At 40.7% G+C, this 15,733-nt stretch overlaps 1 protein-coding gene across 1 annotated transcript in view; it reads left to right on the plus strand.

Moving 5' to 3' along the window:
- Positions 1–15,733, plus strand: part of LOC136866328 (multidrug resistance protein homolog 49) — a 322,764-nt gene that overhangs the window by 114,460 nt on the left and 192,571 nt on the right. The window lies entirely within an intron of this gene.

Here is a 15,733-nt window from a genome sequence, read left to right on the forward strand (position 1 = left end):
TTTTGTGGAGTTCAGTATAAGAGAATTTCGTTGTGCATATATACTGAGTCGTCGGAGGTCATTGTTAACATCTTGTATTGTTTCATCTAAGTCTGAAGTCTTGCAGTGTCGATAAATCTGAAGATCGTCAGCATAGAGGTGGTGTGTGTTATTTCCTATCACCGATGATATGTCATTGATATAAATACAGAAAAGTAAGGGCCCTAGAATACTGCCCTGTGGGGCACCACTAAGTTCGCGCCCCTAACCTTACGGCCAACTCGCTCGGTAACAGGTAATTAATTATCAAAATAAAATGATTATATAATTATTGTTAATGTGTTCATCCCTGGTAGATGCGCCTGTTCTTCCCGCGGTCAGGCCAGACAAGCAGCGACACTGAAGTACAGTAATTAACATGCACGTCCGGTCCCGCGGTGTAGGGGGCAACGCGTCCGCCTGTCACCCGGCGGCCTCGGGACCGATTCCCGGCCGTGTCAGGGTTTTTTAATTGTAAATGGTTAATATTCCTGGCCGGGGGACTGGGTATTTGTGTCGTCCTTAACGTTCCTTTCCTCACATTCAACACTACACTTCTGCAATCACACGCAGGTTCCTATCATATGGTGAAAGTGGTGGTAAAAGATCTGCAGAGGTCGACGCCACGAACAAATATTTTTTATTTTAAAAAAATAACATGCACAGTAAAAGGTTACTGCCTTATGTTTTCTCATATGGCTGTGAGATCTTGACCGTAAAGGCTTTAGACAGAAAACACATAGATGCCTTTGAAATGTGGTGCTGGCGTAGAATACTACGTGTGCCTTGGGCCGGAAGGAGAACCGGTGCGTTCATTCTTCAGGAGCTGAACATTTTTGTACGCATATCTTCTCGTATCAGTGAAAGAATTGCACCCATAAGCGAATTTACGTAATTAATTTACAAATTAAAAGTTGAATATTTCGCATATGGGATACTGCAGTAGGCTGGGAATCCAGCAGTCACAAAGGAACTTTCTGGCGCCAGTGTGACGGCAAGGAGAATCCACAAAACTCCTCTTAGAGCACGACTAACTTGTAAACCACCCTGAGTACTCCTTCCAATAAATTTTATGACACCGCCTAGGAGTGGCGACTTTCTGTTGGTTCTCACGAGAAAATCACGCGTTGAGGCCTGACCTACTTAGCTAGGACAAAAGGGACAACGACAATACCCGCCAATCCTTGGGAGGAAATGGAAGCATCCGCGCTACGAAGAGCGCGAAAGTCTCAGCCAATCACAAAATTCTAAATTTGAATGAACTGTCACAGCGGGAATCTACAGGCAGTATTTCGCTATCTGAAGCCCGGTGTGGTGGTTAAAAACAGTGTCCTGATTTCGTTATAATATTTGGAAAATTATCAGTGCGAATCTGTGGTTAATTAGTGCCTAATTAATAAAATTTAACTTCACACGGAGGGGTAAGTGTGCCCAGAAGAATGAACTGTCATGGCAGGATGGAGCCATTCACCGGAAGAAAATAACACCAGTGACGCGTGCCGTCGTGTGGATTATCCTGTGATCATTTCCCACGACGCAATATTACATGTAAGTCAGACCGAAATTAGGGAGTTTTGTACATAAATTTTGAAAACCTTAACCTACGGATGTACGATAAAGTGCTCCCGAGGGCTAGATCATTACGCCACATCCCTTCCACGGAACTATTTTCTAGGTGGGGGGAGAACTCTTTACAAAACCCAGCGACCAGGGGGTAGAATTCTCAGTGTTTCTTGAGTTTCTCAGTGTGTCTTCAGAATTCTCAGTGTTTCTTGAATTCTCAGTGATTCTTCAGAATTCTCAGTGAAACTTCAGTTTGACAGTGCGAATCAGAGCGACGGTGTGACAGAGAGTGACAGCTAATTTAGTTAGTCAGCTTTACTTTTGGCTGGTAAGAAAGTGATTAGAGACACTTGTAGGCATTTTGAGAAGGCCTTGTATTATTTCACTTGGGAGAGTAACATTTCAGGAATGAACACTTTAACAAACTTTTGCTATTTATGCAGAAACAACAGACAAGAGCTACACTTTCAACACTTGGCTTAAATAAACTCACATTACGAGTCGAGAGGAACAAGTCCATGTTTTCAGCATAATTACATAAAACCTCTCTAACCCACGGGTAGTTTCACATTTGTTATAAGCATAAATTTCTCCACAACATTGGAACTGTATTTAGCTTGCTTTACCATTTAATAAACTGTTTGGCAGGCGAGATGTTTACGGGGAGAAACTTGTAAAGGCAGACGGGGAGGAGAATGACTTTTCTTTAATGAAGGCCGCAGTGGCAGACCTTGAACAAACAGTTATGTCCCGTTGGGGTTAATGTTCGATAAGCTGTGTGTGTAAACAAAAGCTGAGAGACCGGTGTGTAGACCAACAGGTGATTTCCAGGCAGGTAGCTAGACGACCATCTAACTTCACGACAGGAGTCTGCAGTGGCATCGTCTAACCTTCACTGGAGTGCGAGAAATGCGAGTGTTTTATGTCAACGTAAGCGTGTGTTACGCCATGGCAAATATGTGTCAAATTTGCGTGTGTAAAAATTTGGAATACCACATCAGCTTGAAGATGGAATTCTAAATTCACCATGACCGAGGCCGGAGGGTGAGACAGCATGCCTCCATCACACAGGTATGAGCATCAATAAATAATGTAAATAAATATGTAGGACCGTGACTAATCGATGATCAATGTAGCTTAGAGTATTAGGTAGGATTGTAAATAGTTCACATTTTTTTAATAATTATAATAATAATTATAATTCTAACTATAATAATAATAATAACTATAATAATAATAATAATAATAATAATAATAATAGGGTTATTTGTGCACTTCGTTTAGGTAGATGTTGTTTGCGTGTTCTGTAGTATGTCACTTTGACAGTTTAGGAAGCTATGATATTTGATCTATGAGTGTAATGCCGATTTATAATTAATTATAATATTCATCATGTTATTATATCGTTGGTTTTGAGTCATATTTGTTGGAGTTTTGATCTTGTAAACGCCGCCTCGATGATTTTAATGTTTATTTTTGCTATTTTGCGCTTACAGCTTGTTTTATGTTGTGTATTTTGCGACGATCTTTGGTAGACGCGAGTATTTACTTCCGTGTAGTTGCGGTTACACATCTTTTAACATCTGTGTTTTGAGAGGCAATCTCGTCATTTTTTTTATATAGAAACAGTGAGTGCTAGGAAGCCATTGATGAGTCAGCTCTGATATTTTTGTGATATGTGAAGCAGAGAATGATCAAGAGATCGAGCTAGATGATTAATATCCCTGATGATCTACGTTGATAATGGAAATATGATATTTGGACCATGTCATGAGCTGTCGTAAGAAGTCGTAATATGCACGACAGATATTTTGCCCGCCGGATACGAGCGAGGCCGTGTTGTGAGAATATGAATAATAAAGACGTCGAGAATTAATGAGCAAAGAGAATTGTGAAATGAATAATTTAACCAAGAGTGTTAAATGTATTACGACATGGGTTATGATTGTAGGCAGAAGCCTGTATTTGTTTAAATAATTCCAGGGAAAGTAGATGCTCGGCAAATATGCTAGCCATTGTACAATGCGAGCAGAGCGACGAGTCAATGTGGTTTTTTTTAATAATCATGTAGAGTCATGGATGACATGAAATAACAGTAATTATTGTCCACAAAGGTTAAATAGTATCATGTCCAGACATTTATCGTCTGAGGTTAGAGATTGCCGTCAAATTCACAATATTTATATTTTTGCTACTCGCAGCGGGGTATATTTTTATGGAGACTCCGATATTATTTTGCGCATTCCATCCTTATTATTTCCAGTAGGCCGCGATGGTGGGATCTAGTTTTGCTCATTTTATTTCTTTCTGAGTGTACTTTATTACCGTTTATTTGTAGGACGTAAGCGTATGTGAATTATTTATATTTGATTTGATGTAAATATATAGATGTAGATAGGCTAGTTTTGTTTTCTGTATTTTCTTTGTCGGAGCAGTGTTTCTCCATTTAACAGATTTAATGATGTAAATAAGATTTCAGATGTTAGGTTAATGGATCGTCGATTAGGTCACAGTCGAAACGATAGTAGTGGTATGCTCATACCAGGCATTTAAGTAATTACCAAACTTTTAAAATCCACTACATTTTATTTAGAAATGAAGCGATCTTTAATAAACCAATTGTATAAAACTGCCGCAATGAATGAGGTAAACAAGATGGCATCTGCCTCCATCTAGTGGTGGTACCACAAATAATGAGTTGATAATGAAATGCAGGTAGCGGCAAATTCAATAGAAATTTTAATGTACAAGGATCGCTGTCATTTGAAATGTTAACATCAGGCACTTGGCCTAATCTTTTGGGTTATTTTTAAGCAGTCCAGTCTATCACAGACATGCAAGTGAAGTTTAAAATTTAGATGAGTGGTTATGACACTCAGATTTATGTTTCAATAATTTATTTTGTTTAATCATGAGGTGTTTGAATAAGACAATGGTTATGTAGGAAATGAAGGGTGATGTTCATGGCTGTTTTCTTCAAATTATTCCTTATGTGATACACTTGGTTAGTGCAGTCCATGATTTTTTTTAAAGTGGGGTGTTTTCCCAAATGAGCCACATGTGATAAATATTTGACAACTCCTATGAGTCAGTGGATCTGATGACGTAACTAATTATTTTATTATGATTCAACTATTTTAATTTAGTTTGAGAGATATTTTCTACGTAATATAATTCTGTATTTCAAGAAGGTGGTCTTTCTGACCAGAGTTTTAACGATTCACGTTATCAACTTGAAGACAGTGTCAACATAGTCTGGAATATATTTTAATTAATGTGTTTGACCTTCAGTCAGTTATTAGGCAGATAATGGTGTTTTGTAAGGCAGATCCTCAATCTTTAATTTTCTTAGTCTCATTTATTTCATTTTGTTTACATTTTTCCACTAGTTCAGTTTACGTTCATTTTTTTTGGCACTCTGCATTTTTTTCAATAAATCAGTCTTTTATTTAAATTTTAATTCAGTCTTTGGGTACCGTCATTTTTAGTTAGTTTACCCCATCTTTTCATTTCCTCACTCCTTGATCGTCGGGTGGTCTCTCTTCGGGGATAGCGGACGGTCACGACTGAGGAAGAAGAGTCTACATGCAGCGGTGAGTATGATTTACATGTCATTTATTACAGGAGCAGCCGGCGCACAGAAGAAGGAAGAGTTCACCGCAGTTGTTGCCTTGAAAAGGGCACAGAATACTTAGTTCTTTGGGCATATTGCGAGACGACCTGGAGCAAATCTAGAGAAGCTGATCATGGAAGGGCAGGTTCAGGGCAGTAGATCACGAGAAAGGACTGCAATCATATAGGCGGGTCAAGTGAAGACTATAACTGGTTTACCTTTCCAATGTGTTCTGAGGAAAACCGAAGATCGTCAGAGATGTGACCAGCAAAGACAAAACCAGTGGGGTTACGACACTCAGAAATTGATTAGTGATAGTGGTGGTGGTGATGATGTCTTTTAGTACTATTACTTTATTACTTTCTTCGACCTGCCATATTCTCATAATTTTTGTACATGCGTGATTACTGTGGAGCGAATTTATATCGACGAAGACAAAACTCACGGAAGATGACACAGATAGGTCTTAATGAGGTAGGAAAGAGCAAGGAGCCCCAGCATTTGCCTGGTGTGAAAATGGGAAACCACGGAAAACCATCCTCAGGGCTGCCGACAGTGGGGTTCGAACCCACTATCTTCCGGATGCAAGCTCATAGCTGCGACCCCTAACCGCATGCCCAACTCACCCGGTATTCTCAGCATTTTGCTTTCGACAATGTGAAAGTGACTGAGGCAGGAACAATACTAGGATTACCATTCCTTATGCGATCATTTACTGTGATCAATACTGTGAAAGCTTGTGTGATCGGTTGATGCATACGTTCCAATAGACTAGAAAAACTGGTAGCGGGTGATCCATCGTTTTAGGTCTTTAATTACGTCAACTTAAAATGAATGTCATCATTACTGTGGAGCGAGTTTCTATCAGCGAAGACAAAAACGCGTGAAAGATTCAGTTTGTCGTTAAGTATTTTTACACTGAAATGGCGTGTGGTTATTAGTGCCGGGAGATCCCAGGACAAGTTCGGCTCGCCAGGTGCAGGTCTTTTGATCTGACGCCGGTAGGCGACCTTCGCGTCGTGATGAGGATGAAATGATGATGAAGACGACACATACACCCAGCCCCCGTGCCAGGGAAATTAACCAATGATGGTTAAAATTCTCGACCTACCGGGAATCGAACCCGCGACCCCTGTGGCCAAAGGCCAGCACGCTAACCATTTAGCCATGGAGCCGGACATTGCTACAATGAGGCATGGGTAACTTCGAGTTAGTGATGCGGGTGGAAGTTGTTCGGTAGTGAGGGCATACTGAACCGAGGGAACTCCCTCAACTTACGGTAACTTTATTTAAATTTACGACTCCATTTGCTTCCACTAAATTTCTGCAGTCAGAATTGATGTTCCTTGAAAGTGTAATCAGTGGGAGGTACTGGATACACAGTAGAGGATCAGTTCTTTTCAACAATTTCGTTTAAGAAATAATCATATGGCCTCCACAAAGGAAATAATCATCTCTTGTTCTTCCTAGCCATTTTCCCAACTTATTGGGAACAGCACGAGAGAAAGGACAGAATGAAGGCGAAAAAACAAAAAAACTGAACTTCAACGAATAACTTACAGAAAAGAGCCACATCTTAGAGTTTTCTTCAAAAATCAAAATTCCCTCTAGACTATTCTCACGTAAACAACTGTTGTTCTCTCTCAGCCTCAGTGTTACACAAATGTAAATTTAAAAAAAATGCAGACTGGCAAATCAGGATTTCAACGCATCCAGTAATGTGATTCTGTATGGGTAGTGTAATGGCTTTCTTTACGAGCGTATGACAGCAAACGTATGACAACCCAATCTCTCTACTGAACTGACGTAGTGACGTCCGTGGCCTCTCTTTCACAATGTGTTTTATTCGGTCAACATTATCCTTCGTAAGATTATGGCGCACAATCCCACTCGTTTCTCTTTTTTTTTTTTTCTCGGCTAGTTGAATCAGTCGTGCGTTAGAAGTGGACGCATCTATGACAAAGTTCATCTTTATATCCAAACAACAAAACTGGTGATAATTCTCACGAGATTTTAAATATATTTTTATTTCATGAGCCATACCATAGTTTATTCATTACCAATAAGTAAATCAGGGTAAGCAAGGAACTTATAATTGTAACTGTATATGTAGAGTCGTTGTTGCTTAAACGGGAGACGATTGCAACAATGCTGGATGTCTGGGAGATGTAGGATAACATTTTTAAATAGACCGCATATACTGTAGTGTAGTAAATCGAAATGTCTACAGAAATGAAGAATATCACTTATTCCTGAAGATATTTTGATCGATGTTTACACTTCTATGACTTCGATGATTATAAAGAGATCTTCTTGTATTGATTTATTTTAATTAGCAATAATTGAAATGTAGTTTGAGGAGAGAATCATACACTTTATAACTGTGAATTCGAATATTTTAATTCACTTATAAATCCATTATTTGGGTTGCTAAGGACAGCGAATTAAAGTGTATTTTGGATACTACTTACGAATTAACTAAATAAAATGCTAAGAAGCTAAAGAAGGGATAAAGTGATCATTAACATATAACTGAATAAGGAAATAAATGAAATCCAACTAACCTAACGTGTTGATTTTCCTAATGATGTTTTGTGCGGGGAACTGGGGCAAAAGAGGAGAAATTCGTCAACCCAGCGAGCAACATCGTACTATTGTCCTCGGGATTTTCCGTCCCGATCGGAAACCTCGGGTACCTCGAATGAACCGTAAAACTAGTACAGATACGCAGAACACGTACTTTAAAACAGGGGGTGGACGGAGCACGGTACTGTATAGGCTGGGAAGTGGGCGCCGTGTGTCAAGTGACGCAGTAGCTCACATGGCTAGCGAGCGGGAGATGTGATAGTGGACAGTGCTCGAGGTAGGAGGTTGGAATCCCACATAAGGAAGTTTTTAACAACCAGTTGCCTGGGATGTGGTAAAGTTTCATACTTGATGGCTTCCAAGGATTGATTTGTTTATTTGAACCTGTAAAAGACCGTATGTATCGTTGCATTGGGTATGGTGTTGGCTTGGATGAGGAGAGGATGGTCTGTGGCCAGTTAGCTACGTCGTACGTTTCATGCTTCGTAGACCACAGGTAGGGCAAAGTATGCCCCATTGGAACGGTAAAGAAAATCATTCAACTCTCCATACAGAATCGTACTGCTGCATGCGTTGAGTGTTCTTTATATTGTTGGGCGTTTAATAATAATAATAATAATAATAATAATAATAATAATAATTCGGCTTGACAAAACACATCTGCAATAAGAAGTGCTTATCCTGGAATTCCAAATTAAAACACCGTTGTTAAAACAGAATGCCTGTATGCCAGTGAATGCCTGTCCATGACCTACACCGAACAGATATTTGATTACTTCTGGAGGAAAAAGACCACTACAGCATGGATTAAGGAAACTAAGAATATGGAAAGGTTAAGAATCTCGGAAGTCCAGCTGTTAGAAAGGAATAGGTTTCGGAACTCACTGAAGAATTTGGAAGGGGTTCAAGCCGCAGGAAGAGCTAAGAAGACCGGAAGAGCCTGGACAGATGGACAACAGGAGCAGGCCAGCGAACGCATGAAGGAGTATTGGACACAGAGAAAACTCCGCACGAAGATAAAGAAACGAAGTTGTAGCGTGATCTTTAGTGGTCCATTCACTTGTAAAATTATAAAATAATAATAACAACAATAATAAGGATTCAGCTACCGTGTCCAGGCATTTTGATTTGACGCCATTTAGGCTGCCTGCGTGCCAATTTTGAAGTTGCAGTTTAATTTATCAAATGGCAGAGGAATGGATCCCTGTTGGGCGACTTCAATATTTACTTAATTTTGTCGGGTTAACACCAAATGTGTCACCAGCGATCTTTGACATGCCATCGCACGATATGGGAGTGCCAAATGGATTTTTTCCGTACTTCAAAATGCCAACTCAGCTGTGTTCGGATCCGGAGGCCGACACTCAACCACTAATTCACAGACGGAGTTTCAGAGTTGGCTAGAGTACACTGCACCGGACGAGTTGGCTGTGCGGTCAGGGGCACGCGACTGTGAGCTTGCATCCGGGAAATAGTGGGTTCGAATCACACTGTCGGCAGCCCTGAAGATGGTTTTCCGTGGTTTCCCATTTTCACAGCAGGCAAATGCTGGGGCTGTACCTTAATTAAGACCACGGCCGCTTCCTTCTAACTCCTAGACCTTTCCTATCCCATCGTCGCCGTAAGACCTATCTGTGTCGGTGCGACGTAAAGCAACTAAAGCAACTACCAAAAAAAAAGAGTACACTATTAATACTGTAGGCCTTAGCGTACATAGAAACAGCCTTATGTTGGCTTTAATCCCCAAGCAGGATATACCTGATAGCGCGGGGCGAATAATGACATCATCCTATGAGAGTGATGCAAGTTCAAATTGAAATATGATATAAATATTACAATAGTTAGACCAGTTCACGTTATCTTCACGTCAAATATTTGCTATGCTTTATATTTCGCTCATTGAACAGCCCGTCTTTCTCAGATAAGCGCTGTGTCAAGGTGAACTCGAATGAAACTCTCCAACACTGGGAATATAATCTGTCAACATGTCGAGTGCGATAGTCTAATGTTTTGAGGATTACGAGACGCGCGCCTGCAGTGTCCTTGACTCCAAGTTCGATCCATGCAGCAGGTGCTTCCTGAACTTGGAATAGCTGTAGCAACACAATATTATGAACTGGAGCGCGCTCCAAGACTACTGTATCATAGTATATTGCATTCTGTCTAGAATCCTGCATGACTATGTAGATTAAATGAAATAGGCTGACGTGAGACTATATCGGCAAAGCGCGATACGTTCTGTGAAGCCGTATTGGATACTACAACAGAGTTTGAAATATCCGGCCCTTTCTGTCTGTGGGAAATGTGTTCCTTCTAGTTTCCCTTGTCTGCCATAGAATCGTATTACCACCAAGTCCTGTTCCGTAGCGTAACGATTGGCGCTGTTGGTTGCCTTCTCGGGAGTCTGGGTTCAATTCCCGGTACTGACAGAACTTTAAGAATGGCAGGAGGCCTGGTATGTGGTTGAAAAGGTACCTGCAGCTCACCTCCATTCGGGGTGTGTCTGAAAAGAGCTGTACCACCTCAGGAAGAGGACACGAGTTCACCTCGTATGGCATGGCGATTTTCTTATTAATTTGCCATTATGAGTGAGAAAATGAATTTGGTTAAATTGTTGGTTATTAATTAATAGAATTATGTTTACCACAATGGGAATAATGTAAGAATAATGTGAGAATTTGCAATTTTTAAATAATAGAGAACAGAATTAGATCTCCCGCTTAAAGTATAAAACAGTTGCGAATTGCACATGCCTATGGACACAATCTATATTGCCGCTTAAGAACCTGTGCCACTTAAGAACAAAATCCAAATTTTACAACAGAAGGAAAAAACATACATAACTGTAAACATGGCCCAGAAGTCTTAGGAAATGGTCATTAGTAATGAAACAACTCAGCTGATGTGTAATTCGGAGAAAAATCATTTCTGTATGTCTGTGGTCGTGTTAGTTACGCGATGTCTGACCGTATTCTGTTATAGCTACGCGGTGTTGTTTCTCAAGAGACTGTATTCGCAGGGCCGAGACCGATCAGCTACGAAATGTTTGACCGAGTACGACCGTAGCATCATGTTCGGTGGCCGGTTCAAGTCGAACAGAGTCTATACCACTTTCGTTAGGACTTGAATTCTGTCCCTTACAAGCAAACAAGGGATTTTCTTCTTTAAGCAGAGTACTTTTTCTTTCTTTCTTTCTTTCTTTCTTTCTTTCTTTCTGGCCTATGTTTGGGTGTGATGTAGTTAAATTGTTCACCTCCTGTGCTAAGGAGATCGAATCAGCTGGATAGCGATTGTACAAAAACCAGGTCAACACATGTTGAGTTCAACTATAAATTTTCATTGCCACAGAAGATAATTTTCCATTATCATAAAAGATAAGTTCATATAAGACATTTCGCAGACTGGACATTTCCAATGCTCAGTTTTACATACCGTACTATAGATTTCAAAAATGCCGTTCACATACCTGATGTTTCATACACTATATTTAACGTACTACACATTTTACATATAGGAACACACATTATTCATTACACGTTTTGCGTTTATTATATTTTTCACATAGCCCGCCTGGTAGCCATGATTGTTCATTATTATTTATATTTTTTCTATTGGTTGAACTTCGCACTGACAGTTGGGAAGTTGTAGAAACCACCATCTCCCGAGTGCAAGCTCACAGCAACGTGACTAGAACCTCACAGCCAGCTCGCGCGCTGCGTTATTATTAGAAATGCTCACGCGACCATCTCTTCACACACTGCCATTCTGTATACCACTAATTTACCAACATTATGAATGGCTGAATGGTCAGCGTAGTGCTCTTCGGTTCAGAAGGCCTGGGGTTCGATTCCGGCCGGGTCGGGGAGATTTTAACCTTAAAATCGCAGGTGGGCAATGAGAGAGCCCAGCTCCTCGAGGCAATGTCATGAGGGCGGGAAGAGCGGGAAGTAGCAGACTTATAATAATTTGTGCTGCCAAGACTAGATGGTTTAATGCAGACGACGAAGAGGTGGAAGAATGTGAAGTCGGGCTTATAGCTAGCTGCTGCTGAAGTTGTTATAATGCGTCAAATTAAAGTTAAAAGAGAGAGAGAGAGACATTCTTCGGCTATTCGATTCATTTCTTAAGCCAGTTGGTGACTGGTATAGATTTTTTTTAGAGGAAGTACAACTACGTAACCATTCTCTATTAACACTAATCAGAGGGAAACATTAAAGGGGTCTAGCACTTCGAAGAATGAAAGTATCGGCCAAAGAATGGCAAGGGCCGTGTAGGACGTGAAAATGAAAGACTCCATAAGCTCGGTACCTAATACCTTCGTGGTCGGAAAAGAACAAGAGTTAACCAAGGGTGGCCGGATAGGATAGATAAAAGTGAGGAGCCTGGCTCAAGTAAGTAGAAGCAATGCCAGGCCCCGTGGTAGCCTCATGCGACAGGCAGGTTATACCGTGAGTGTTATTCTACCACCTTCATCACAGTGGGAATAGCGATCGATGTCTTCCCGCTATTGCTCTAAGTTGCGTGGTTTCCCATTTTCAGACCAGGTAAATGCTGGGGCTGTACCTTAATTAAGGCCACGGCCGCTTCCTTCCAACTCCTAGGCCTTTCCTATCCCATCGTCGTCATAAGACCTATCTGTGTCGGTGCGACGTAAAGCCCCTAGCAAAAAAAAAATGCTCTAAGTTTGAGAAATGTTATTGTAGAAGATAATAGACCTCGTCTCTACATGAAGTACACGCTAAGGTAGTACTAGTAGTCATCGTCGTGTTTATTTGAATATATGTCATTCACCACCAGTGACAATCGCTCTCAGCTTAAAATGTGTAACAATCGCTCCCAGTTCATTAGCTGTTTACTCTCTATCCGGCTCCCTTCCCTGAGACAATGATTGCTGGAATAACCAGTACTATCAAATACAGTAGAGACAATACGCGACACTTCTGGATTTAGCCTTGTTAAAATGGGAGACAAGTCGCAAGTGGCGCTCCTAGTGGTTTGACCTGAAAATTCGCGCTAAATTCAAATATCAATGGAAATGTATATACGGAAATGGATAAATAAATTACGTCTAGAAAGAAAGTGTTACTAAGATATTAACTTCAAAGTTGCTAAAGCAATTCTGGATAAAGGAATGGAGAATTATTTAACAGCTTATTATTTAAAGACTGAAATTAGACATATAATCAAGATGTGAAATGGACTGCTGTGAAAGGGCTTGATCTTTCATTTACGCATTACTTTTTTAGCTTTAGAATTCCTGCCTGGACGTTCACAGCTAGATTTTTCTTTTTTCTCAAGTAAAAGCATTGTATCATTGTCAACAAAAATATCGGCACATTCCTTACGCACATGATTCAATGAATTTACATTTAAGAGCTGGATAATTTTCCTTTTAACTTGAAGCCTACTAACAGAAAGAAAATCCATAAATATAGCCTCAAAAACATTCAAACTTTCCTTATAAGCAATACTTGCCATAATGGCATTAACTTAAGGTAAAGCAAATTTGCATCATAATATTGTTTCAACAAAATATGTACATTTCTTAAATCACCCATATTTTCTTCAGTGCTTGACAACGCATTACGGCATTCCAGATGGGGTAACTTGGAACACAACCAGCCACACTCATATGCATATGTATTTTCCTGAATTAAATCAACCGGGCGAGTTGGCCGTGCGCGTAGAGGCGCGCGGCTGTGAGCTTGCATCCGGGAGATAGTAGGTTCGAATCCCACTATCGGCAGCCCTGAAAATGGTTTTCCGTGGTTTCCCATTTTCACACCAGGCAAATGCTGGGGCTGTACCTTAATTAAGGCCACGGCCGCTTCCTTCCAACTCCTAGGCCTTTCCTATCCCATCGTCGCCATAAGACCTATCTGTGTCGGTGCGACGTAAAGCCCCTAGCAAAAAAAAAAATTAAATCAAACCCACAGATCACACCTACAACAACACATCGGTATTGAAGGTTAACTGCTGCACTATGCAATAAAATATGCGTATTATATTTTAAGCCAGTTAAAATATGGGTCGAGCAGGTCACAAGATTATGAAGTACTATAAAAATCTTTGTCACTAGAAGAATATATATGCAAACACAATATTACTTACATTTGCTTCTCGCGAGGGAAACGGAAGAAAGACCGCGCATTCTTCTCTACTTCATAGTTACTGCAGCCAAACACAACACATACCTTTCCCCTCATGTTGAGAGGAGATATCAAGGAATGACACACGCTACTATTTAATTATGTCAACTCACTGAAAACGCATAAATAACACCAAAAACTTCACACACAAATACACATGCTCTTATGACAAAATCAGTAGTTCTCAGTTCAATCCGCTAGAGAGAGATCTAATAGCTGTCCCTCGATATCTCGCTGAGTGTCGCGTATTGTCTCGACTGTATTTGGTACTATCCCTTTCACTCCAGACACTGGGGCCGCCCACACCTAAAGGTTTCCTGAAACTGGAGCGAGGATCAGCCGCTGTTTTACGTACGGTGTGAACAAATTAAGCACTTCAGCCGAATTGTTAAATTAACGTAGCGACTAAGAACCTACTAGCAAGGCTCAGTAGGGCCACACACAATTCTCAATGTCTGCTTGAAGGAGCTTGAATGAAAGGAAAGCACTTAGGATTGTGATGCACGGAGATATTTCCCTTTAGATGACTCGGTATTGGGAATATAACCATCTGTTGACAAATGTCAAGAGATGAGGAAAAGGGCAATTAGCAAGGGATTACTCTATAGGGGGCCGGAACGTGACCACCGAGATAACGGAGGCCACGGCCAGAAACAGTCGCAAGCTTACAACATGTCAGCGTGTCAGCGTTTGTACATTGGTTCCTGGAAACAACAATGTCCCAGGAACTCTGGCACACCGTGGTCTCGATTGTCGGGTTGTACCGTGGTTGAGAGATGTGCTGAGACGGTGACAGGATTGTGAGCTGCATGTTATTTCCTCATTTGTTGCCATATTAGTGACTTTTTTAAGATGGACCGTTTCGTCATAAATAAGCCAAAACTATGTACATCCTCGGAAAGTTACGAAAAAGTTTGTGTATTCGAACAGCAGCACTAGCATGTAGTAGCAAGACATGATCACGGATGCGTGCGTAAGTTCTATAGGTAGGCTTGTCTGTTTTGTCAAATGCTCGGGGACTGATTGGAACCTCAGTTGGCACCATCAAAAGTGCGGGTAACTAAATTGTAATTGGTGGGCGTGATAACTCGGTTCCAGTCGTTCTATCTTCTCATCAAGAAGGCCGAAGCTTGAATCACAGTCGATGCATGCAAACATTTTAAAATGGGAAGTTACGCTCTATTAATTCGGATTCTACTTAAAACCGTAGATCCCGCCTCTTACCTTTCTTTAGTACCTTTGAGCCATAACCGTATAATTTATGGTGGCATATTTTGAGTATCCAACCCTTCTTCGGGCTTATTGTGTAAGTTAAATGGTGAGTGGATGCAGTGGCGTACCCACAAAATGATTTCAGTGGATGGGGTATAAGTCCAGACCAGTGGCGTGGATACGATTTTTCCTTGGGAGGGGGAGGGGGATATGAGAAGAAAGCCGGTCCTACCGAGTGCGGTGATGAATCTTCAATCCGGACTGTGTGGCTCAGACGGTTGAGTTTCTGACATTCTGACCCCAACTTAGCAGGTTCGATCCTGGCTCAGTCTGGTGGTATTTGAAGATGCTCAAATACGGCAGCCTCGTGTCTGCAGATTTACTGGCATGTTAACGAAATTCTGCGGGCTAAATTCTAGCACCTTGGCGTCACCGAAAACCGTAAAAGTAGTTAGTAGGACGTAAAGCCATTATTATTATTATTATTATTATTATTATTATTATTATTATTATTATTATTATTATTATTATTATTATTATTATTATTATGTCCGACTCGGCTGAATGGTCAGCGTACTGGCCTTCGGTTCAG

This window comes from Anabrus simplex, chromosome 3, assembly GCF_040414725.1.
Source record: "Anabrus simplex isolate iqAnaSimp1 chromosome 3, ASM4041472v1, whole genome shotgun sequence".
In the NCBI taxonomy this organism is placed as follows: Eukaryota; Metazoa; Arthropoda; class Insecta; order Orthoptera; family Tettigoniidae; genus Anabrus; species Anabrus simplex.